The sequence below is a fragment of the Schistocerca piceifrons genome, chromosome X (genome assembly GCF_021461385.2).
Source record: "Schistocerca piceifrons isolate TAMUIC-IGC-003096 chromosome X, iqSchPice1.1, whole genome shotgun sequence".
In the NCBI taxonomy this organism is placed as follows: Eukaryota; Metazoa; Arthropoda; class Insecta; order Orthoptera; family Acrididae; genus Schistocerca; species Schistocerca piceifrons.
This window is the reverse complement of record NC_060149.1, coordinates 636,496,870-636,523,058: the sequence shown is the minus strand read 5'-3', so window position 1 is coordinate 636,523,058 and position 26,189 is coordinate 636,496,870. Positions and strand designations below refer to the sequence as shown.

General features: G+C 38.5%; 1 long non-coding RNA gene across 1 annotated transcript in view; it reads right to left on the bottom strand.

Annotated features, from left to right (window-relative positions):
• Positions 1-4,942: 4,942 nt before the first annotated feature.
• The window catches only part of LOC124721640, a 58,025-nt gene continuing 36,778 nt past the window's right edge, over positions 4,943-26,189 (bottom strand). Inside the window, exon 5 of the long non-coding RNA XR_007006365.1 lies at positions 4,943-5,252. This is a non-coding gene — a long non-coding RNA (uncharacterized LOC124721640). The remainder of the gene's footprint in view (positions 5,253-26,189) is intronic.

Genomic DNA, 26,189 nt, shown 5'->3' with positions numbered 1-26,189 from the left:
ATTAGCAGAATGCATCGAGACAACTGGGACAAGATCAAAAGCATCACTCGCAGGAGCACGAATAACAAACTCGAGCGCTGCACTGAGCGACAGAAGAAAAAGTTTGCAAGAGGCACTGCACTTGGCACCTTGTAAACCTAAGGTATGGAACAGATACTTAGATGATACCTTTGTTGTGTGGAGCCATGCAGAAGAACAGGACGGTGACTTGCTGAGATGCTAACAGCCTCCATGTCAACATAAAATTTACCACAGAACTAAAAAAGTGCTGGTCACAAGAGATGGTGAAAACCTGGGACACAGCATGTATCAAAAACTGACACACATGGACCAATACCGGCACAAACTATCAAACCCCCACCCGAGCCAGAAAAGAGACTCGATTAATATGGTCCTACCACGAGCAAGATGAATATGTGAGCCACAGCACCTCAGATGCAAAATGCAACACATGGGAAGTGTTGGGAGGAGCAATGGGTACTCTACAAGTTACAATAGAAGTATAACAGAGCCAAACATCAGGAAAAGAAATGTCTGGTACGGTCTTTCTCCCATACATTCCCAGACTGACTGACAGAATTGACCATGTATCGTGCACACAAAGCTTAAAGACTATTTACAAACCGACAAAGAAGATCAAAGAGTGTCTCAGATCGTCAAAGGAGAAAAGGAAACCACTTGCAATGTTGGCAATATACTGATACTGCATACCATGCACGTTTGGCAACGTTTATATTGGAATGATTGGACAGTTGATCAACACCAGGATCACAGAACATACGTGACTCTGGAAGTCACGGAAGTCAGCTGTGGCAGAGCACGCGCTGTGCGAGACCATCCACAAAGTAAAACTCGACGACACGGAAGTTCTGGCTGCACAGAAGAACTATCCCACCCGCTTGTTCAGAGAAACTACAGACATACACAAACACAAAAATAGCTTCAACAAGATAGCCTCAAGGTACATGAATCCTGGCTTCCCTAGCTGCAGCGAACGACCGTCATAGGTAACAAGAGAACTGCACTGGTTATGACTACGGAGGAGCCATCAGACGTTGGCGTACCAGAGACATATAGTCTGCGGCCATGAGCTTGGCTCCAGTCCACCACCAGCAATGGAGGGTGAAACTTTGACAATGTCAACCACTTGTGCTGGCAAAACCACAGAAAAATCAGACGAACTTCAGCCGAAGAACCAGAGACAGAAGCCAACAGGAAATTTGCCAACTCTGATATTTGAAAAGTTGGTTATTATAGAATAAATACCATCCTTTACACTGAAGTGATTTAAAACACAACAGTGAACTTTAATTAGTGAAGAAACTGTTCATTACAAAATAATCTTGCACTGTGATATGATCAGAACCAGTTCCTGTCTTTCTTTACGAATAACTACACATTAAACTGTTCACTGCTTAAACTTGTCTTTGAACATAACATTTTTAAATGACATCGTGGATAATTGACATATGGTCATATCCAGCAGAATGTTATGAAAATCTAGATTACTTTCTTTTCATGTGAGGACTGATAACACTGGGCAACAAAAAAAGATTTTTTTAAAAAAGTCTAGGGTTTTCCCGCTGAATTAGACTAATTTTGATGCCCTGAGTCCGAAAATGACCTTGGTTTTGTTCTATCAGGTCAGGATTTTTTGCTACAGAAATTTTTAAAAATCGATTTTTCGTAAAAAAAAACAAATTTCTTTGTATCATCTGCTGAGAAACCCCGGAAGATTTTTTCCGTTTTCCTCAAGAAATAAAAGTCAAAGTATGCAAATTCATTAAGTTTTTATTTACTCCATCAAAGTAAATAAGCATATTTATCATAATATTAGTATAACAATGAGCGTTACGTGACACAAAAGTTCAGAGTTCACGGCATGAATCGGCGTTTCTTCGATTCCCGTTTGTGAGCAGCTGCTGGGTTGTCTCTCTTCAGCATCCAGCAGTAGTCCACCATCATGACTGCGTCCCACCTCCCCTGGTACATATCCTCCATTTGGCGCATGTCCTGATGGAACCTTTCTCCCTGCTCGTCGCTCAGCGCCCCAAGGTTTTCAGGAAACTTCTCCATGTGTGAGTACAGGAAGTGCATCTTTATACTCATCAAACACCCGAGCTTTTGAAAGGCCTCTATCATGCTGCTGATGAGTCTGGCGTGGTTTGCTGCCTTCGTGTTCCCCAGGAAGTTGTTCACCACCTGCACAAACGATTTCCACGCGGCGCACTCTAACGTGTTCATGGAGTTTTCGAACTCTGTGTCCTTTATGAGCTGCCATATCTGTGGCCCATTGAAAATGCCGGCCTTCAGCTTCTCAATGGTCAGTCGCGGAAAGGCTCGGCCCATCCTTGTCCAGAGCACGCGTGAACTGTTTCATTAACCCAAGCTTCATGTGTAGCGGTGGGATCAATATCTTCTCCCGGTCAACAAGAGGTTCGTTTATGATGTTTCTCGCACCAGGTACTAACTGCTCTCGTGGCGGCCACACTTTCTTTACATAGTGCTGGGCTCTGTCTCGACTGTCCCACATACATATAAAGCATGGGTATTTCGTGAACCCGGACTGCTGACCAAGTAGAAAGTTCACCATCTTGAAGTCGACGCAGATGATCCATTGGTGCTGCTCATATTGGATTTTGTCGAGCACGTACTTCACTGCTTCATATTTCTCTATGAGAGTTGTGGAGTGAGCAAGAGGGATTGAGGCGAACTCGTTCCCGTTGCGGAGGAGCACACACTTCAAAGAGCGCTTGCAGCTGTCAATAAAGAGTCGCCAATCTCTCGGATCGTATGTAGGAGCCCCGAGTTTAACAAGAAGACCGGCGACATCTCGGCAGTACACTAGGTCTTCCTCCTGGCAGAAGTAGCCCATGTAGTCCTCATGCCTTCTACGAAAGAAAGTGATACGTGCGTCCTCGCCAAGTAGATTTTTCTCTTTGAGTCTGGAGGCCAACAGCTCGGATGAAGTCTTCGACAAGCTGAGATCCCGAACAAGATCATTAAGCTCACATTGTGAAAAGAGCTGCCGACCATCTTGTGCTTCATACTCCTCGTCTGCTATATATCCTCCCTCGTCTGCAGTGGTGGCCTCGTTGTCGATGTTAGGAAGCTCTGTGAATGCTGGTACAGGAATTTCTTCGCAGTGAGCAACTGGACGGCGGGCAGATGGAAGGTCGGGGTACTGGAGGCTGTGCCGATTCTTCCGGTTGATGCCAGTAGTATTGATGGCGCAGAAGTAACAATCCGATGCATGGTCAAAGGGCTCCCTCCAAACCATCGGAATCCCAAACTTCAGTGAAGTTTTCGTGCCCTTCGTCCACCGCCGGAGGTATTCCACGCACTTCTTGCAGACCGTGTGCGGTGCCCAGGGCTTATCTTGGTCACCCAGCTTGACTTGAAAGTAAGCCTGGTAGGCCTTCTTCACAAATCCAGTGATGTTCTTCCTGTCCACTGAAAGCATGTATTCTCCGCAGATGTAGCAGAAAATGTCTGGATTATTCATGCATGAAAGTCGCGCAGAAGCCATATCAATCTGAAATAGTAATAGACTGTCAGACAAAAATTAGAATAAATTTTATACTATAGTAAGAAAAAAAGGCATCTATTGGAATGATTAACTGTTACTATCTTAAAGGCTTCTTTTGTTTTCATATGTCCTGAATAATCCCCTTAAAACCCCTAATATTAGCATATTGAAGCCTATAAAAAGGCTTACATTTCAGGGAAAAATGGTCATGTAGGCCTATGGCTGTATCTCAAAAAGTTGACCTGATAGAGCAAAATCAATGTGATATTCGGACTCAGAACACCAAAATTAGTCTAAATCAGCTGAGAAACCCATGACGTTTTTTTGGTTGTTGCCCAGTGTAATCATTCTGCAATGACCATATAGTATTTTATACAGTTGGTTATATCCCTCCTTTCAGTGCTTATGGTATTCTATTCACCAGTTTATCCTTACAAATTCCAAAAATTTAACACCCTTTTAGTGGCTATTTTAGTTTTATTTGCATCCAGAAACTCATTTCAGGTTAACACCTTTCATTGTAGAGGAAACATCAGCATTCAATGCACTTCTATTTCACATGAACTATTCTTCTAGGAGTCGTATCGGCAGAATTCTTGAAGTTCTCTTCATTTGACACATTCAATAAAGTGAAACCTTCCCAATGCATACTTGTTTGAGGCAAGAAACAATGCAAACATCCAGTTCAAACAAAACTTAAGAACTTCCAGAAATGTTTGGTTGTTGAATTTACCTATACATTTTGTACCAGTATCCGACACGCAAGTAAGAAAGGAAGACTATCTTTTAATGTCTCGTTCACATAGTGGTCACTTGGGATGGAACAAAACTTGGGTTGGGGAAGGGAATCTACCATATCCCTTCCAAAGGAACCACTTTGATATCTGCCTTAATGAATTAAGAAAAACCACAAAAAACTTACATCTGGATGGATGGATGGATGGATGGATAATGATTCATACTGCCAGCTTTCTGAAAGCTACTACTGTGTCTCACTGCTGTGCCACCTTGCTAATACATGCAAGTAAGGTCTCATTGAGAGTGAATATACCATTAGAACATAAAAACTTATATCTTCAATTTTATTCTAAGCTGTATGGTTCAAGTCACTACAAAGGATTTATGTATTTTAATTGTCAACGTTTTTTGACTGAAATTTCATGCTTTAAATAATGTAATAAATCCTCTACACACCAAAAAACTAAATGTGGTCAAACCTCTTCTGCCTTCCATTCTGACTACCGTAAACAGCATAGCAAATGTCACGTACTACTGCACACGGCTGTCTTCATATTTTTATATGGTAGCATCCACATGTAAATATTCACCTTGTTTTTATGCAGTGTAGTACAGAAAATACTATTCAAATAAAACAAATTGTTGAATTATTTTTATAATTAGAATCAATATGCATTTCAAGCTAATTTTTTGTAATTTTCTTTTTTTTTACAAAGTACTATTTCAGTTTCTTGAAGAAACATTATACTTCAGGTACATTACATCACAAAATGTTCATATCCATAATACCACACTCAAAAGCACTGTCAGTTGCTGCAACATCAGATTATCTGAAAGCAAGCTTAAAGCAAAGTGGTGGTTTTACATGTGAATATGCATTCTCTGCTATTAACAAGATTTTTTTTCCATTTTTTTCGAAGCCAAACTGATCGAGTCACACAATCTTGATTGTCAGTGTTGGCTGAAGTTTGCTCCAGATGTTTCACTGTAAAGAAAAAAGAAACTTTCTATAGAATTGTAGAACTGTCTATAGCACACAAAAGAGTGGTGTAAAAATAAATCTTAGTCTTTATGGAAATGCTTGAAATTCCACCTGTCTCACAGTAAATTGATAACACCTTAAGTGAAGAAACTTCCTGACAGATTAAAACTGTGTGCCCGACCCAGACTCGAACTCGGGACCTTTGCCTTTCACGGGCAAGTGCTCTACCATCTGAGCTACCGAAGCACGACTCACGCCCGGTACTCACAGCTTTATCCTTTCTTTCGGGAGTGCTAGTTCTGCAAGGTTCGCAGGAGAGCTTCTGTAAAGTTTGGAAGGTAGGAGACAAGATACTGGCACAAGTAAAGCTGTGAGTACCGGGCGTGAGTCGTGCTTCGGTAGCTCAGATGGCAGAGCACTTGCCCGCGAAAGGCAAAGGTCCCGAGTTCGAGTCTCGGTTGGGCACACAGTTTTAATCTGCCAGGAAGTTTCATATCAGCGCACACACTGCTGCAGAGTGAAAATCTCATTCTGGAAACCTTAAGTGAAGGTTAAATTAAATGAAATTTAAACAACAGTTTTGTTGACGAGACACTTCCATTCCACACATGATATGGAAACATGAAATAATCTAATGCAGATGTTTCTAAACGATAATGGAAATGATTATTCATGAAACATTGGTAGTCCTTAAAGTCAAAAGTCTGGAAATTCAAGATACTAATAATTACCCAACAGAGGCTAATATTACAAAATTGTGTCTAGTTTACACACACACACACACACACACACACACACACACACACACACACAAAATATTACTATATTTAAATAAATCTTTTGAGAAGGCGGGGGGCAGGGAGGGGGGGGGGGGGGGTGGGAGAGGAGAGTGGAGAGAGAGGAAACAGACAAGTGCAAGTAGAACACTCACTCTGAGGGTTCCGTACAAACTTAATGACAATAACTTCATGTGCCTCAGTGACCTAGTGCGAGTCTTTCTACTGGACGTCACTTGGGTGACTGGAGTATCCCTAACCTACCCATTATCCAACCACGGAAAGGGAACCAGTGGTTTAACATGGAAGCTGAAACACGTGTGTTTTTGGCAGCAGCTAAAATAATTGAGATGTGAAGGCTATATTAAAAAGAAGAGAGAAAAATCTGTCCAACCAAGATTCGATCCCGTGACCCCTCTGTTTCTAGGTATGCGCTTTACCGCTACACCACCATGTGTATGCAGATAATTAATCTATTACTATAGGTGAGTGAGTTTCCAAGTGTCAAAACATGACACGTATAAGCCCACATCTTTTGGCTGCATTAATTTAAAAGTTTAAATTGCTTACACTGCCAATGGACCATACATCTTAGTACCTGACATAAATTTCAACTTAGCATTTCACTCATTGTTGAGAAGAAGAGTTCTAGACAGACAGACAGACAAATGAAATTATCTTAAAAGGAGTTCCATTTTACTAATTGAGCTACAGAACCCTAAAAACCAAACAAGGTACTCTACTTTTAACTCATATAACGTATTGTGTGATGTAATTAATAGATTTGCTGCCTAGAATGACAAGAAACTGACACCTCCCCCCCCCCCCCCCATTATGAGAGTAATGTTAAATTCTTGTATTATTTTATCCGTATACATATTTTCAAACATACTGCACTGTACATAGTGGACAGTTCTACTTCCCAGCATGTCTCATTCTTTGTATCCCATCTGTGAATGGTGTGAGGGGAAATTTACTGCCGTTATTTTTGGAAATTTGTGATAAGGTCTTACGGGACCAAACTACTCCCATTACGCTTCTGTATGCACACCAATATATCTTATCTTACTTTCATGACTCCTGTGAGACTTACATGACTGAAGTGGCAGAATTGTTGCACGGTGTTCCTTAAACACCGATTCTCGAAGTCTAACCAACAGCTAATGTTTCATCATCTTCCACCACTAGGTAAGTTTAATGAACAAGATTCTGTAGGAACAATACCGCCTTTAAAGAAGGCTGCATATCAGCACACCAAGTGAAAGAAATATGTAAGCAATTCTGCATTTCCTTAAAGCATCCAATGATGATACTTTCCAGTAAATAGCACCCTCAACAAACAATATGAGATCAGTGTGTGTTTACATCATTAGTAGTCCTATTTCACTATCTTGGGCCACACCCGATGCAACTTGCTTCAGTTGAATATCTGCTGTTCAGTACAACATACTAGATTCCATCAACCAAAAATTATGTGAACTAATCACATGCCCAAGAACTTAATTACTATGACTACTTCAATTAACAACTGACAGTGTAGTAAAGTGTACAATGCTTGTTGAGAACCTAGTAACACCCACCTGCTCACCTGGAACAACATTTTGCAAGATACTGTGCGTGAGAAAAGTGACTGTGTTTCACACCTTTAGTTTTCCGTGGACCAGTGCTTATTCTCTGAGAGATTTTTCCTTTCCTTTAGGCTTAAAATGTAATTTAGAGTCCACAGCAAATGCATAAAGTTAATGATCAGTATCATCAATCTCCATTTAAAAAAAAATTTACACAAGTAGCCTTATACACTCTTTCAGTCGCAGGACTTCACTGCACACAAGATGTTTAATAAATAAAGCAAGGAAAGAGATGATTCTGCAGCAAATCCAAAGTAAAACCCAAAAGGAATTCTGTCAGAGCCTGGTACATAGCTCAACTTGAGTAATCTTGATTTTCAATGACAGATTGCTTTTCACAAAATATATATAACCTAGTAGATAGTGTTGGAAGTTCCATGCGGCTTTTCACGGGTGATACTGTAGTATACAGAGAAGTTGCAGCATTAGAAAATTGCAGTGAAATGCAGGAAGATCTGCAGCGGATAGGCACTTGGTGTAGGGAGTGGCAACTGACTCTTAACATAGACAAATGTAATGTATTGCGAATACATAGAGAGAAGGATCCTTTATTGTATGATTATATGATAGCGGAACAAACACTGGTAGCAGTTACTTCTGTAAAATATCTGGGAGTATGCGTACGGAATGATTTGAAGTGGAATGATCATATAAAATTAATTGTTGGTAAGGCAGGTGCCAGGTTGAGATTCTTTGGGAGAGTCCTTAGAAAATGTAGTCCATCAACAAAGGAGGTGGCTTACAGAACACTTGTTTGACCTATACTTGAGTATTCCTCATCAGTGTGGGATCCGTACCAGGTCGGGTTGACAGAGGAGATAGAGAAGATCCAAAGAAGGGTGGCACGTTTCGTCACAGGGTTATTTGGTGAGTGTGATAGCATTACAGAGATGTTTAGCAAACTCAAGTGGCAGACTCTGCAAGACGCGCTCTGCATCGCGGTGTAGCTTGTTGTCCAGGTTTTGAGAGGGTGCGTTTCTGGATGAGGTATCTAATATATTGCTTCCCCCTACTTAAACCTCCCAAGGAGATCACAAATGTAAAATTAGAGATTCGAGAGCGCACGGAGGCTTTCCGGCAGTCGTCCTTCCTGCGAACCATACGCAAATGGAACAGGAAAGGGAGGTAATGACAGTGGCACATAAAGTGCCCTCTGCCACACACCGTTGGGTGGCTTGCGGAGTATAAATGTAGATGTAGATGTAGATGTAATGAACTTCTTCCCATTAAAGTTTTCATCAGTATGTACACACAAAGAAATTGGAGCAGTCTAACCTATTTACTGAATCCTGCTCATGGGCAACATGAATTGTTCGTATGACTATTTGTGGAAGAGAAATGAATGGAACATGTTTTTTTTTTCCCAAAATTTAGGGACAGTCCATTTTCAGATAATCCTGTAATTATTTGGAAAATATCATTTACCAACTCGTGTTGCGTTCTCTCAAATGGGATTTATAATTACACTAGTACTGTCTGCAAAAAGTACCGATCTTGCTTGTTGGTGTTCAGTGGAATGTCGTTCACATATAGAAGGAATAGGTGTGGACCGAAATTGAATCATGCAAGACTCCCTTTACGTTTTCTCCCAGTCACTAAAATTTTCTACCTTCCCCACACTGTCTGAAATATTCAGTGCAACTTTTTGCATTCTGTCTGTTTTAATGTTTTAATCCGGCTGTGAGTGAAGCCATCAGTTCCATAAAACTTCAATTTTCTAAGAGTGTATAATGATCTACACAATCAAGTACCTTAGAAAGATCACAAAAATACCAACTGGTGACGTACCATTATTATATTATTACTATTACATTATACTACTTGGTGAGCATTTTCAGTCCAGCAAACCTTCTGGAATCCAAATTGTAATATGCTAAGTATCTTGTTTCCACTTAAGTACAGTACTACTGAGTACAACATTACTTATTTGAACATTCTGGAAAAAGATGTCATTGAGGAAACTGGATGATAATTGTTTAAGTTTCTCATCATCTTTCGCATGAAGAGGCTTCACACTTGCATATTTTAGCCTGTCTGGAAAAATTCCCTGTGCCAGTGATGAATTGCATGTATCACCAAGGACATAACTTATTTAGTTGGAACAACTTTTCACAATTCTGCTTGAAATTCCGCAAATCCCATATAAGCTTTTGTTTTTAGAGATTTTATAATGTTTTTAATTTAAGTGAAGGATGTTGATTCTACTTCTAGGTGCTTAAAGTTTTGTAGAATGACATATTCAATGTATTCTCTTGCTTCTTCAACTCAACTATTTAATCCCGTATTTGCTGCTATGTTTAGAAAGTACTTACAACTTGTGAATTATCAGTCACATCACTGTCATTTTAGTTTCATTGTTACGGAATCTTGTACAATGACTGGCTGTCTTAGTTTCATTGTTATGGAATCTTGTACAATGACTGGCTGTCCTGGCTCCCATTTGACAATGTTTCATAAAATTTTACTCTTATTATTGGTATCACTTATTTCTGTAAGGACACACACACTTCTGCACATCTTGATGACTTTGCTTGAAACAGTACAGTATTTTTTGGAGTATGCATGTAGTGTCAGATCTTGACTTACTCAGGCCTTTACATAAATTTTTCTCTTCCTCTTACATGGAATTTTAATTCCCTTTGTTATCCACAGCTTACTTTTTTTAAATTGACCTTCTGGATAATTCTTTAGGGAAGTAAGTTTCACAAACTGACACAAACTTACTATGGAATAAACTGAATCTGATGTCAGCATCTCGTTCTACACATACCTATTCCATACCACCCCTTTAAGCTTATTCTTAAAATACCGCATATTGTCATTAATAAGCTTCCCTGCTTTATATGGGAAGCTACTGGATATGACGACTACTATATTACAAATCACTGATGGGGAAATTCAGTGTTCCCCAGTAAGTGACAAGAATGGTAAATGTTGTAATACCCTTTACGACCATTGTACCTATGGGCATATTCCAAAAAGATAATTCAGGACCCTACACTCCCGTTCAAATCACAAACACTTTGAGGAATCTATGGATCCTTGACTGGCTGCCCATTTCCCTGATGTATCGCCGACATAGCATGTCTGCGACGAAATGAGACTACTTTTACTGTCCTACCAGGTCCCAGCCTGTAACCTTCATGAACTACTAACACTGCATGTGTTTGAAGAATGGCAAAAAGTCCATCAGTCAGTCCCTCATGGAGTCAGTCTACTTCCATGCCATAGCAAACACAAAGGTGCATTTCTGCCTATGGGGGAGGGGGGGGGGGGTCACACTTATAGGCATCATCATCAAGTTTGGGGTGTTCAGCATCCAAGTTGTTACTAGTGTCCGCAAATAATTCTGTGAACATGTGTGCTTTAAAAGTAATAAAATCTTTCTTCTAAATACATCAAAATGGTTAGTAGTCATACAATAATATAATTCTCAGTAAAAAATACAATAATAAAATAGAAGCCTCAAAATTTGAGGCTGGTTGTCCACCAGTAAATAAAACGCATAAAGAACTTGACAATGACAAATGTTGAAACCTGTGGATGCATCCAGTGCTAACAAGCAGCTCACTGCAAGCAGACCCCATTTTTCACAGCATTGTAGTAGATACTACACACACACACATCCTTGGCTGCTGTAGCCCCAGATTCACTGCCCCAAATTCCCACATGCCTTGGCCCTTTTTAAATGGGCATAGATTTGGTGAACATGAGGTTTGTGAGTGTCACCTGTCTTGTAACCTTACGCTCTGGGCATGCTTCGACAACCACCATGCAGAATGAACATGTAATACCATATGTCACAGGGAGCAAGGGACACTTGAAAAATTTCACGTACTACAGTAAGAAGCTCTTTTGGAATATATAACTGTCACTCAAATCAGGGTGCAGCAAGCATTACTGCCTACTGTTGAAAGGGTTTGGCCTGTGTACACATAAAGCGTGTATAATCTCTCTCTTGCAAATACGTATCAAATTAATCGCTCAAGGCAGTCATCAAATAATGCATTAAGTATTATTTAGCTACACATAATAAAATGTTAGCTGCTAGTTGGTCTTCACCATACAATTTCATAGAGTTGTCTATTTTTTTATCCTGATAGACCTTATGTACCTGCTGGTTGCTACAAATACACAATCCTCTGGTCACCTTTCTCATTCCTCTACGTTCTGCTTAGGGTATCAACTAATTCACAGTGTTCACTATTATTGAAGGGCAGTTACTTTTTTAAATAATGGGGAGTTCTGGGTCTTTTCTGCAAACTTATGTGCTGTTAAATACTGGAATTTTTATTTTATGGCTACCAGTATTTCACACCCGATATTTTTTTCAAATGTGGTTTGTGAGCCAGCATTATTTTGAGGATATCTGAATTTTGATTAATGTCAAAAACAGAACACATGAATTTCAGATGCACTCTGCTACCAAAATGACTGCTATCACTGTACACTTAACCTATCAATCGCATCTCGCTAGGATGCTGCAAATCAACTGTTGTTCTGGGACTCTGCCACTTCTTGTGATCTACAGAAAGAAAAATTGCATCAGATCACAAGCATTATTAATGATCTACATCTGACTACAATCGATATTCTTGATTGGTATCATTATGACATCTTCCAAATTGTAGACAATTCCACCCAAAATGCAAAGAGTCCACAACAAATTTTTCCTCTCTTGTAACACCAATTTCTTAACAGGAAACACCTGTCAATTAAATCTGAACAGCTACCAACAAACAACACCTTCTTTAGCTTCCATCTGGTCTTCAAAGGTGGCATCACTGCTTAATAAAGAGGGGCATGTTCTGCTGGTTCTTTCCTCCTCATCAGTGGGACAAAAGGTCTCAAACCTATTCCTTTGGAGTATGGGGCTAGTCTTGCCCAATTCTCACAGAGATTTTCCCCACACAGTAACTACAGATCTACGCAATGACTCACAAAACCTTCCAAGTGTGTGTGTTGAGAATGCCAGAGCCCCACGATGCAATCATTAATACAGGACATGGCCATGTCAATCCATCACCTCACAATTCACAGTAGTATTTCAAAGAAGCTAGTTAATAATCACCAACCAAGGTACCAGCTGTCAATTGGGGGGGGGGGGGGGGGGGAATACTTAAAACTCCATGAAGTTTCCACAAATCACAACCATGTCTATTGTTGAACGGGAAGAAATCTACTTTAAATATATCTACAAGAAGAAAAGCATGCAACTAGGCATTACATGGACTACTGCATCAGAAACAATGATCACAAGAAGTCCACAGTATTCACCTCAGCAGCCATGCTGCTTCTGAACTAGACTTCTGTACGGTTATACATTAACAACTTCTAAAACATACAACTCAGCACTACTAAACTGTTGTGTACTAAATAGTCACTCTTAAGGATACAAAAATCTCATATTGGATAGAGCTTCAATCTACATCATCTTTACTCAATTCATACTATGGGTTATGAGAAGTATTTACAGTTGTGGAAAGAATAAATGGTTTCCAAGTGATTCTGAAATGTAATAAGGTATGTTACTCAAAAGTCATTCAAATTAGTGAAATACATAAAAAATAGACACTAAGTGAAGAACTATCACTGATGTTTAATTTTTACTGGTCACTTCAGTGAGTGTGGTACATGAAATATAATTTACAAAAATTAAGAGAAATCATAGCAGACTGGTTGATAAGGACAACCCTTCACATATAGAAACTAGTAAATATGCAGTCTTATACAACTATTACCATCCACTAACAAATACCATCAATATGCATGCTGTGGTGTAGGGGTGGTGGGAGAAAGAACAAAAATTTGTAATATTCTATTCAGACATTTGGAGATACCGTATTTACTCGAATCTAAGTACACTTTTTTTTCCAGTTTTTGTAATCCAAGAAACTGCCTGCGGCTTAAATCGAGTGCAAAGTAAGCGGAAGATCTCAAAAATGTTGGTAGGTGCCGCCACAACTAACTTCTGCCGTCGAATATGTGTAGCACTACACAGGCACGCTTTGCAGCACAAAGGTAAATACTGGCGCCAAAATCTCTGCATCAGTAAAAAAAAAAGTAGAAGATGAGCTTTTGTCTCTGCCCCAAGTTTCGACCACTGCATTTTCATACACTATCCAACAAAGTAAATATAAATTACGTATTGTTCATCTTTGAATGTAGCAGCCTTTCAAATATTCGTAGCAACAAAAATAAATTTCCTTACACAAAAATACCAACAATGCACAAGGCTTTAGGATTGTTGCACGAGTTGATATGCTGGGGCTGATTAAGATTTCACGTAGAGGCATCTATTGCTTCGTGTAATTTTGTGAAGTGCTTATTGGTGTTGGTGAACCATAATGAAGCATTTTCATTATAGTGCCAAATTCAAGAGAGGTGTTATTTCTTTTGCGGAACAAACTTCTAATTGCGCTGCAGGTCTGTGATATGGGATTGATGAGAGCAACGTCAGGCAATGGCGAATACAGAGAGACAAATTATATGGATGTTCAAGTAGGAGGAAAGCATTTAGTGGACCGAAGTGTGGCCGATATCATGCACTAGAAGCGATTTTAAATGAATTTGTTAAGGAACAGCGTCAGAAATTCCTGCCTGTGAATGTCGAAATTTTAAAAATTAAGTCCCATGAAATTGCCAGAGAGAAAAAAATCTAAAATTTTAAGGCTAGCCGCAGCTGGATTAATCTGTCTATGAAGCGCTGGGGTTTTTCACTTTGGAGGTGAACTTCAGTTACACAGAAGTTGCCAAAAAATTATGAAGAAAAACTTGTGGAATTTCAGCACTCCATAATTGGGCGGCGCACAGAAAAGCAATACTTTCTTGGTCAGATACGAAATGCTGACCAAACTCCGGTATATTTTGACATGCCATCAAATTGTATGGTTGACGCCAAAGGAAAGGAAGACATAAGTGTTCTTACATCAAGGGGTGAAAATCAGTTGATGTCCATCACGCTTGCACAGCAGGTGGACATAAATTACCCCATTCATAGTTTTCAAGCGAAAGACTTTACCAAAACCAGAAGTTTTTCCAAAAACTGTAATTGTACGAGCAAACTAAACCGGGTGGTTTTCGGAGGACATGGTGCTGGAATTTATTAGGCGTGTGTGGAATCGTTGTCCTGACACAATGCTTGATTTACGCAGTCTGTTGGTATCAGATGCATACGCAGGCCGTGCAACACCTGCAGTAAAACGAAAATTAGAGGAAAGCTAAACGGACTTTGCAGTAATTCCAGGCAGGATGATGTCAATTCTGCAAGCACTTGACGTCTGTTGGAATAAACCATTTATGGACAAGCTTAAATGCATGTACAAAGACTGGCTTTTGAAAAGCGACAGATAACTGACACCAACAGGACTTGTAAAACATGCAAGTTTGTCGTAAGTGTGCCAATGGATTTAAGATGCATGGAAGTGTGTTCCAAATCAGACTGTGCAACAAGCATTTAAAAAATGTTCAATATCCAGTGCACTAGATGGTATGGAGGATGATGCTCTGTATGAAGAAATGAGCAAGAAAGAATCGAGTGATGGTGATTCAGAATCATGACTGACATTTTAAACATTTCGTATATGATGTATTACAAAACTAATAAAATTTTGTTTTAAATTTCAGCATTTAATTTCTAATTTCTAATTTTCTTATTTTATAAGTGTTGCTACTCTGCATTGCACAGGATAGAAAAGCGTGGAGAGCTGCATCAAACCAGTCTAAGGACTGAAGACAACAACACACACTGCATTTGAAGTCATCACTAAAGATCTACTATGAAAATCCGACTGGCAAGACTGTTTGGGATGTATGTCAATATGGCCAACTCTACGATCTGAGTTTTTTCCTACCTGTGACAAGAGATGGTTGCTAATAGGAACTTTTATGAATCATGAATCACATGCAGTTTTCTCTAGTCTCCCATCAGGCGCCTCCCCAGGTGGCGGATTGGGGAATACGGAGTTGGCACGCATCACCTCTTTATAGATTTCAAAGCAGCTTATGATAGCATAAATGGAGAGCAGTTATATCAAGCCCTAGATGAACTGAAAATCTCTAGAATGTTGGTAAGGCTGGTGAGAATGACAATGAGCGAAACACAAGGTAGTGTAAGAATAGGTGGAATGATGTCCAACACATTGAGTATTAAAAATGAAGTGCGACAAAGGGATGCATTGGCATGCCTTCTCTTTAATGCCGCCCTGGAGAAGGTGATGAGAAACGCAAACCTTCTGAACAGAGGAACGATCTTCTATAAATCGGTGCAGATACTGGCCTACGCAGATGACATAGATAAATAACAAGAACTCAAAAAGCAATGGAAGAGACATTTACAGCTTTTGAACAGGCCAGTAGGAACATGGGGTTAATTACTAATGAACAAAAAACAAAATATATGGCAGCTGGAAAAGCACATAGAGAAAATATGCCAAATGCAATAACAATGGGCAACTATACATTTGAGAGAGTTGAACATTTCAAGTATCTGGGCTCGATAGTTACACATCTAAATGATACCTCCTTTGAAATTAAGCAGAGATTAATACTGGCCAACAGATCCTATTTTGCCCTAACAAGACTTCTATCCTCAAGGCTCCTGACTCGTACCACAGAATTAACTATGTATATATCACTTATACGACCAGTGCTTACATATGCCTCTGAAGCCTGGACATTAACAACTAAAGATATTAAAACACTGGATGCATTTGAAAGAAAGGTACTTAGACAAATTATCAGCCCAATCTGTGAAAGAGGAAGATGGAGGAGGAGTTGTGTACTATATACAAAGACCAACCCATCAGAAGGATAGTGAAATCATCCAGACTGAGGTGGGCGGGACATGTGGCTCGCATGAATGATACAGAAGTACCAAAAGAATATTACAAGGAAAGGCAGGAGGGCAGAGATGACGTGGTCGACCAAGAGCCAGATGGGAAGATGGAGTAATCTAAGATCTTAGGAAGATCGGCTATAGGAACTGCAGAGTATTGGCAAAGGACCGAGAGAGATGGAAGGAAATTGTAGACGAGGCCGAGGCTCATCATGAGCAGTAGAGCCAAGAAAGAAGAAGACAAGAATAATACGAATATAAACATTATGCCATGTATTCTTTCGTGTTTGCTGCTACCTCATTTAAATCCTGTCTGCCTAATAAACTACGAAAGCACAGTGAGACAATAGCAAACACATAAGAATATACATATCATGTGATGTTTATATTCATATTATTCTTATGCTGTATAGTGATACAGTCAGAAATGAAGCACGGCAACTGACTAGATTTTTAAATCTAAGATGACTAATTTCTGTGAAGAATGTAATGTACTAAAGAAGCGCCTGTAAAGATTTTCAAACTGAGAAAAATTTTCGTTAAACTCTCGTTCAGATCATCATCTATCATACACAATCTATTATTTGGTTCCTGCTGATCATTATAAAAGAAAGCAGCAGTGAAAGCAACAACAAATAGCAGTCTCTTGCCATTGTTTTGCTATTGAAACAATTCCTCTCTTTTTTTATTGTAAGTGGCGGTAGCTCACACAAAAGCAAGCCATGCCGCGAGCAGCGACAGGTCGTAAAAACTCATTATCAGAATGTGACAAACAATGCATGACACAGTATGTAATGTAATGTAATCAACTGTTGGGGATAAAGTTTTAATCAACTGCTGGGGATAAAGTTTATCTCATGCGAAAAGTACGATGCCCACAGTAAAGAGTTAAGGTAATTTCATTATGTTGCCAGAAAACATGTTTAATTTATTTAATTATGAATAGTTTCTTTGTGTGTGTGTGTGTGTGTGTATATATATATATATATATATATATATATATATATATATATATATATCTTTGGAGTTTATTAATGTCAGTAGACCAAAGCATCTAGAATGCAGGAATGTCTGCAACTTCCGGGCACATGTTGGCTTGCCTGCCACTTCTTTGTCAGTATTGGAGGGAGACGAATGTGCTTATGTGACAAGTGTAGTATAATGGAATTAGATTATCAATGTTAACAGTGAAAATGGTGTAGCTGCTAACAAGACGTTGTTGTTGTTGTGGTCTTCAGTCCTGAGACTGGTTAGATGCAGCTCTCCATGCTACTCTATCCTGTGCAAGCTTTTTCATCTCCCAGTACCTACTGCAACCTACATCCTTCTGAATCTGCTTAGTGTATTCATCTCTTGGTCTCCCCCTACGATTTTTACCCTCCACGCTGCCCTCCAATACTAAATTGGTGATCCCTTGATGCCTCAGAACATGTCCTACCAACCGATCCCTTCTTCTGGTCAAGTTGTGCCACAAACTTCTCTTCTCCCCAATCCTATTCAATACTTCCTCATTAGTTATGTGATCTACCCATCTAATCTTCAGCATTCTTCTGTAGCACCACATTTCGAAAGCTTCTATTCTCTTCTTGTCCAAACTATTTATCGTCCATGCTTCACTTCCATACATGGCTACACTCCATACGAATACTTTCAGAAATGACTTCCTGACACTTAAATCTATACTGGATGTTAACAAATTTCTCTTCTTCAGAAATGCTTTCTTTGCCATTGCCAGCCTACATTTTATGTCCTCTCTACTTCGACCATCATCAGTTATTTTGCTCCCCAAATAGCAAAACTACTTTACTACTTTAAGTGCCTCATTTCCTAATCTAATTCCCTCAGCATCACCCGACTTAATTCGACTACATTCCACTATCCTTGTTTTGCTTTTATTGATGTTCATCTTATATCCTCCTTTCAAGACACTATCCATTCCATTCAACTGCTCTTCCAACTCCTTTGCTGTCTCTGACAGAATTACAATGTCATCGGCGAACCTCAACATTTTTATTTCTTCTCCATGAATTTTAATACCCACTCCGAATTTTTCTTTTGTTTCCTTTACTGCTTGCTCAATATACAGATTGAATAACATCGGGGAGAGGCTACAACCCTGTCTCACTCCCTTCCCAACCACTGCTTCCCTTTCATGCCCCTCGACTCTTATAACTGCCATCTGGTTTCTGTACAAATTGTAAATAGCCTTTCGCTCCCTGTATTTTACCCCTGCCACCTTTAGAATTTGAAAGAGAGTATTCCAGTCAACATTGTCAAAAGCTTTCTCTAAGTCTACAAATGCTAGAAACGTAGGTTTGCCTTTCCTTAATCTTTCTTCTAAGATAAGTCGTAAGGTCAGTATTGCCTCACGTGTTCCAGTGTTTCTACGGAATCCAAACTGATCTTCCCCGAGGTTGGCTTCTACTAGTTTTTCCATTTGTCTGTAAAGAATTCGTGTTAGTATTTTGCAGCTGTGACTTATTAAGCTGATAGTTCGGTAATTTTCACATCTGTCAACACCTGCTTTCTTTGGGATTGGAATTATTATATTCTTCTTGAAGTCTGAGGGTATTTCGCCTGTTTCATACATCTTGCTCACCAGATGGTAGAGTTTTGTCAGGACTGGCTCTCCCACGGCCGTCAGTAGTTCCAATGGAATATTGTCTACTCCGGGGGCCTTGTTTCGACTCAGGTCTTTCAGTGCTCTGTCAAACTCTTCACGCAGTATTGTATCTCCCATTTCATCTTCATCTACATCCTCTTCCATTTCCATAATATTGTCCTCAAGTACATCGCCCTTGTATAGACCCTCTATATACTCCTTCCACCTTCCTGCTTTCCCTTCTTTGCTTAGAACTGGGTTTCCATCTGAGCTCTTGATATTCATACAAGTCGTTCTCTTATCTCCAAAGGTCTCTTTAATTTTCCTGTAGGCGGTATCTATCTTACCCCTAGTGAGATAGGCCTCTACATCCTGACATTTGTCCTCTAGCCATCCCTGCTTAGCCATTTTGCACTTCCTGTCGATCTCATTTTTGAGACGTTTGTATTCCTTTTTGCCTGTTTCACTTACTGAATTTTTATATTTTCTCCTTTCATCAATTAAATTCAATATTTCTTCTGTTACCCAAGGATTTCTACTAGCCCTCGTCTTTTTACCTACTTGATCCTCTGCTGCCTTCCCTACTTCATCCCTCAAAGCTACCCATTCTTCTTCTACTGTAGTTATTTCCCCCATTCCTGTCAATTGCTCCCTTATGCTCTCCCTGAATCTCTGTAAAACCTCTGGTTCTTTTAGTTTATCCAGGTCCCATCTCCTTAAATTCCCACCTTTTTGCAGTTTCTTCAGTTTTAATCTGCAGGTCATAACCAATAGATTGTGGTCAGAGTCCACATCTGCCCCTGGAAATGTCTTACAAGACGTACGAATAAATATAATTTTTTTTTTAGCTGAAAGTATTTCAGATCCAGTGGAGTTTATTTCAAACAGAAGCAAACCCAGGCCATGCTTGTTGAAATGATTATTTTGCAGACCAAACTACAAAAAAACCCTAGACAAACGAGATCTGCAGTGTGTAATCTTTCAGCAGCTACTAAAAAAATAATTCTTGCTGAAATTGTGCTGGAACTGGTCGTAGTATCCCCATTCAAAAACACGTGGTGAGTGTGGCCCTACCACAATATGCCACGTAAGATTCTACAAACAATTTTTCAGTTATCTAAGAAACGAGAAAGAGAACAACCAGTACAATATGGTGGCGGCGTCCGGGATTATTGAAAAAGTTATCGAAATAAATTACCACTGAGATTGCGAAGACGACAGAATTCGTACATCCTGGATGAAAATGTTCAAGAAAGTCGTATGCTGATACCTTCAAGACAACAGAATGCAGTTATTGGAGCAAGAATAACAGCGCAATGAACCAAGAAAGAAAAAAAAGTGTAAAGTGTCGTGCAACAACAAAAAAATCAATATTCATATAAGTGTAGTGTTTCAGTGTTGTGAATTCCATCAGGCACTGATCAACAAAGAAGATGTTATAAGATAAGAAAACCAGTAAACTGTGAGTAAGATAATTTAGTATCATTTAGCAAAGATAAATTTATTGTTTGTTTATTCCTGTGTAAAAAGATGATGATTGTAAAAGAGGAAAGTATTGAGAACGGTATCGCCGACGCTAGTACCGATGTAAATTTATCATATGAAAGTGAATGCAACTGGAATAGTCTGGATCCTGTAGAGGAAGTTGAAACTCGTACGGAAAGACAGGATGAAGTTAAAGACATGTTATCAACAATAATGAATTATATGGAGGGAAAATTTAAGACAATTGATGACACTAACAGACAAAATGGGCAGTGGTTAGGAAATACTAAAGACAGACGCGATGCTAATGACATTTGTTTGGAACAAATGGAGAAAAATAATGAGATTCGTTTTAATAAAATGGAGCAAAACAACGCTTCTCAGTTAGACCAGAATCTTAAGGACATCTGTGATAGATTTGAAAAACAGTTCAAAGAATATGAAAAGAAAAATGACAATCACTTTCAAAAACTAGAAGCAAATATTTCCAGTTTGAGTAGTAATAAGGCTAAGATCACGGGTAAGGTCAATTATGTTGGGAGAAAGGTTGAAAATGTAGATGCCAAAGTAAAAAAATCTGAAAACTGAAATTAGCACAGGTAGAGAGAAAATCCGTAATACGTTTAAAGTTGAGCATGCCATATCAGACATGTAGAAGATACAGTATCTGATCGTACTTCTATTGTAAACGATAAAATTGTTCAAGGAGAAGACAAATTTGAACAAAAGATAGGAATCATTACTGAAAAAATAGATGTAAATAAGCAAATAAGCAAAGATGAAATCAAGAGTTTAGAAAATAGTATTAGTGACATCACTAAGAAACTTCGAAGTGCAACATTCCAGTAAAAAACTTTTCAGATGAGAGCAGTATGCAGCCAGTAGATTTCCTGCAGCATTGCAAAGATAACTTTTTACCGAATATGAATGATAATTTGAAAGACTAAATTTGTGAAACGATTTCCGGAAGGTGAAGCATTGTCATGGACTAATCAATATTGTATTGAGGGAATAACTTTTGCAGAGTTTGAGGAGAGGTTCTTTAGTAAATTCTGGTCAGAGACAGAACAAGCTAGAATAAAAAGAAAATTCTTGAATAGACCTGTTTATAAACATGAGTTTGGTAGCCTGAAGCAATTTTGCAAAAATCAGTTAAGGAAACTCACTCACCTAAGCAAACCTTTTGATGAACTCACTCAAATAGATACACTAAAAAGAAGGCTACCATATGGATTACAGTGGGAGTTAGCTTATGGAACGGATGACACAATAGACCAGTTTTTGAAATATATAGACAAACTAGACAGAATTATTGAGAAAACAGGTAAACCGCCACACCATAGTCAAAATCATTTTCAGAAGATAGGAAATACAAATTGGGGAAACACACAACACAATAAAAAGGAACCACACAATTTTGGAAGTAATGATTCTCATCAGAGAAATCACCAGTACAACTTCAAGGGATCAGAAGGAAACAATTTCCATTGCAAGGGTCAATATGGAAATAATCATAATCAATTTGGTAACAGACACTTTGGAAATAAACCAAAGGAGTGGCATAGTCATAATGGTACAGGGAGAACTGAACAGGAATTAAAAAACTGAATAGGGCTCCATTGGCGGTCCGCAAGGTAGGAGCTACTTCTACACAAATGGAAAGGGCCAACCCAAATTGCCAAACTAAACAGAAAAATACCAGTGACATAATAAGTAATTATTTTAAAGAGAAGTGTTATCCCATGAATGTGGTATCTGTTACAAATAATATATGCCATATAAATGAACCAGAAACAAAAGGTAAATTATTTAAAGACACTGATTGCTTAGAGAACTGTGAAGAAGAATTAAACTTAGATTTATTCTACGAGTGGGCTGAGAGGGACACCTTGCTGGAAAATAGTTGTTCAAATGATCAAAGTGTGTTAGGAATTAGAGAACTTATGGAAGAGTCTGGTGGGCTAGGAATGAAAATTGCACCTAGTAAAGATGATTTAAATGTGTATCTGCATACTGAAGGTAAGGGCGTAGAGGATCAAGAGGATATTTTTTGTGATGCTGATTGGGAAGAAAAGGAGATTGAGGATGGTAGTGAAGAAAGATGTTTTATTGGTGTAAGTGAGGGGTTGAAAGCTTTAGGGATTACTAATATAAAAGAAGATAGTAATGAAGTTAGAGAGGGACACATGAACACAGTTGACAATTTGAACGATAAGGATGCCAGAAGTTTAGTCAATGAGCTATTTAATTTCAATACACATGAGAAAATCAAAGAGAGGGAATAAACAGCAGGTAATCTTAACAGCATTATGGGAGTAGATGATGAAAGGTCAGATAGTGAGCAATTTTTGTTTAACATATGGATTAGCAGTTGTGCCATTAAGGATGATGAAAATTTCAAAAAGATGACACTTGAGATATGTGAAACTTTGTATCCAGAATGGTGGCATAGAATTAAGTATCACATTGCACAAAAGTTAAGAAATAAATATAAAGGAGAGATGCACAATAGCACAAAAGAATGTAGTTGGATTAATGAAATATTCAGGAATAGTGATCAAGCCAAAGAAAATGCAATTAGGTTATTAACAGCATATAACTCTGGTAATAACTATACTGGTAAGGACACTAGAAAGGGATATGGATTTAGTGAAATTGAAGATGACTTATTACATGAGAATATTAATAAAAAATTTGACTTTGATGTAACCAGTCCGTTTATTGATGTACAGATACTATCATTGAAAGGAAAGTGTTTAGTGGACACAAGAAGTCAAGTATCTGGGATGTCAGAATCATTAAGTAAAAAACTGAAAACTAATAAGGATTATGTTGAGTTACCTGTAGTAGGAATTAAAATAAGAGGTGCCACTGGGAGGCACAGTAAATCAGTAAGGAGTCAGGCTTTTATTACTTTTGAAATTGGAGTACCAGGGTCACATGGGTGTCTCGTTACTCCTGATCTCTCAGAGGATTTTATCCTAGGCATGTCTTGGATAACAAAAGTAAATGCAGCATTTGATTGGGTAGGACAGAAATTAATGATGACTCTACCAAGTGCTGAAGTCATTGCTACGAAACTTCTTACATCAAATGTGTCTTGTACGAATAAGACTGAACAGTCTTGAATTTATTAAAGAAAGTAAGTACATTGAAGGCCATGTCACAGATTTTGATACAGATGAGAGAGAGTTTGAAAACTTGGTAAATGAAAAAGTAGCCGAAGCTAGAGAACTAACTGAGAACCAAAAACAAGAGTTGAAATTATTTTTGTGGGAATATAGTGATGTATTCAGCAACATACCAGGAAAGTAATTGGATACCAATGTACTTTGCAGTTTAAGCCACATGAACCTTTCTTTACAAAACCATAAAGTATTCCAATCTCGAAAAGGATAGCAGAGGAGAAAGAATTACAAAAGATGGAAGTGTGTGAAATCATAATCCCTTGATCATTGTAAATAAACCTAATGGACAAGTCAGATTAGTACTAGATTCCAGACAGTTAAATGTTTATACAGAGAAATTGACCACCCAGAACATCAATGAGTTGTTATATAAATTTAAAAATATCCAAATTATGTCATTCCTTGACCTAACTTCGGGTTTTCATCAAGTACCTCTTGCAGTTAGTTCTAGAAAGCACACTGCTTTATTATACAATGGGAGATGTTACCAATATTGTGTAGTGCCATTCGAATTAAACTCCTCAGTTGCAGAATTTATAAGAGCACTAGACTATGTACTTGGCCAAGAAGTTGTGTCAGAATTAACCATTTATGTAGATGATATATTAGTGTCAAATCAAAGTTGGGAGGATCATTTGCAGTTATTGAAAAAGGTGTGTGAAAAACTCAGAAGAGGGGGACAGACATTAAAACTAGAAAAATGTAAATTAGGTGTGTCAGAACTCAAATTTTTAGGTTGTGTCATTACTAAGGAAGGGTAAGTGCAGACCCTGAGAAATAATCTATTGTAAACTTTCCATCGTCTAGAAACCGAAAAGTTTAAGCAACTAACTTAGAAAAAATGCTACGTGGAATAGGTCCGAAGAGTGTCAGCAAGCATTCGAGAAAATTAAGAATGAACTGTATAAGAACAATCTTTTACACAAACCAGATTTTAGTTTGCCATTTTGTCTTCACACTGACAGTAGCGATTATGAACTAGGAGCAGAACTATTTCAGGAGAAAGTTGTGAATGGAAAGTCTTCATTGTGCTATTGCATTTGGCAGTAAATTGTTACTTAAACATGAGAGAACTTACACAGTCACAGAAAAAGAACTACTTGCGGTACACTGGTCATTTACAAAATTTAAAACATACCTGTTAGGACACAAGATAAAAGTGTATTCAGACCACAAAGCTTTAAGTTAATTACAGGAGTGTAGACTATATCATAATAGATTAACCAGGTGGGCAATGTTCATGCAACACTTTGACTATGAAATTGTGTATATTAAGTGGTCACAAAATGTAGTGGCTGATGCTTAATCAGGTCACCAGTAGGAGGAGATGAGGAAATGTTTGATCAAGAGGAAGAAAAAGAATTTAAAATAAGATACACGAACGGAATCCAATATGAAAAGCTCATAAGGACACTTTGCAATAACATCAGGAGGGGACAAAATAATTATCCTAATTGGAAATTGGTTAAGGACAGTTTAGACAAAAGAGGGTATAATAAACTTGACAAATACTATAAGGTCTTTAAGGGAACACTCTTTAGAAGAACAGATGTGGACTCTGACAATTGGAAGCTATGCTGGCCAGAGTGTGAGGCAGACAAGTTAATAAAGTACACCTATGAACATTATGGTCACTGTGGAATACAGAAATGTGAAAAAAGTTACAAGAAAACAACTACTTTTATAACACAGTAAAGAAGGTGAGGAACGAAATATCAACATGCGACACATCTCAAAGAGTGAAAGTAAGCAACAGAACACGTGAGAGAGAAATGCAGAACATTATTCCGGATAAGCCATTAGATTTAGTAGCTGTAGACTTTTATGGTCCTTTACCTAAAAGCAAACGTGGTCATTGTTTTATATTTGTCATGGTTGATGTATTTTCCAAAATAATTAAACTCTATCCTGTTCAAAAAGCTACGAGTAAAGAGATCATTACAAAGATTGAGAGAGAGTACTTCAAGAGTGTAGGGAAACCTAAAGCCATATTATCTGATAATGGTTCACAATTTGTTTCAACAAACTGGAAAGCATTCATGGAAGAAACGAACACAAAACACATCTTGATATCCGTGTAAAACCCATTTTCAAACCCAGCAGAAAGGTACATGAGGGAAATAGGGAGACTTTGCAGGACATATTGTAGTCACAAACACCCTAGTTAGTCCGACCATGTAAACAACTTTGAGGACATCATGAACAGCATGCAGGATAGCTCTACTGGATTTTCACCATATGAAATTGTGTTTCATCTCAGACCAGCAAAACTTATTTCTGAATTAATAGACTTTCCACAATGTGCCTTAATATCAATGAAAGAACGTGAAGAGACTGTAAAGAAAACCATGAAGAAACTAGGTGAAGCTAGGAAAAACAGACATGATAGGGAAATAAAGGCTACCACATTCAGAGTAGGTGACCA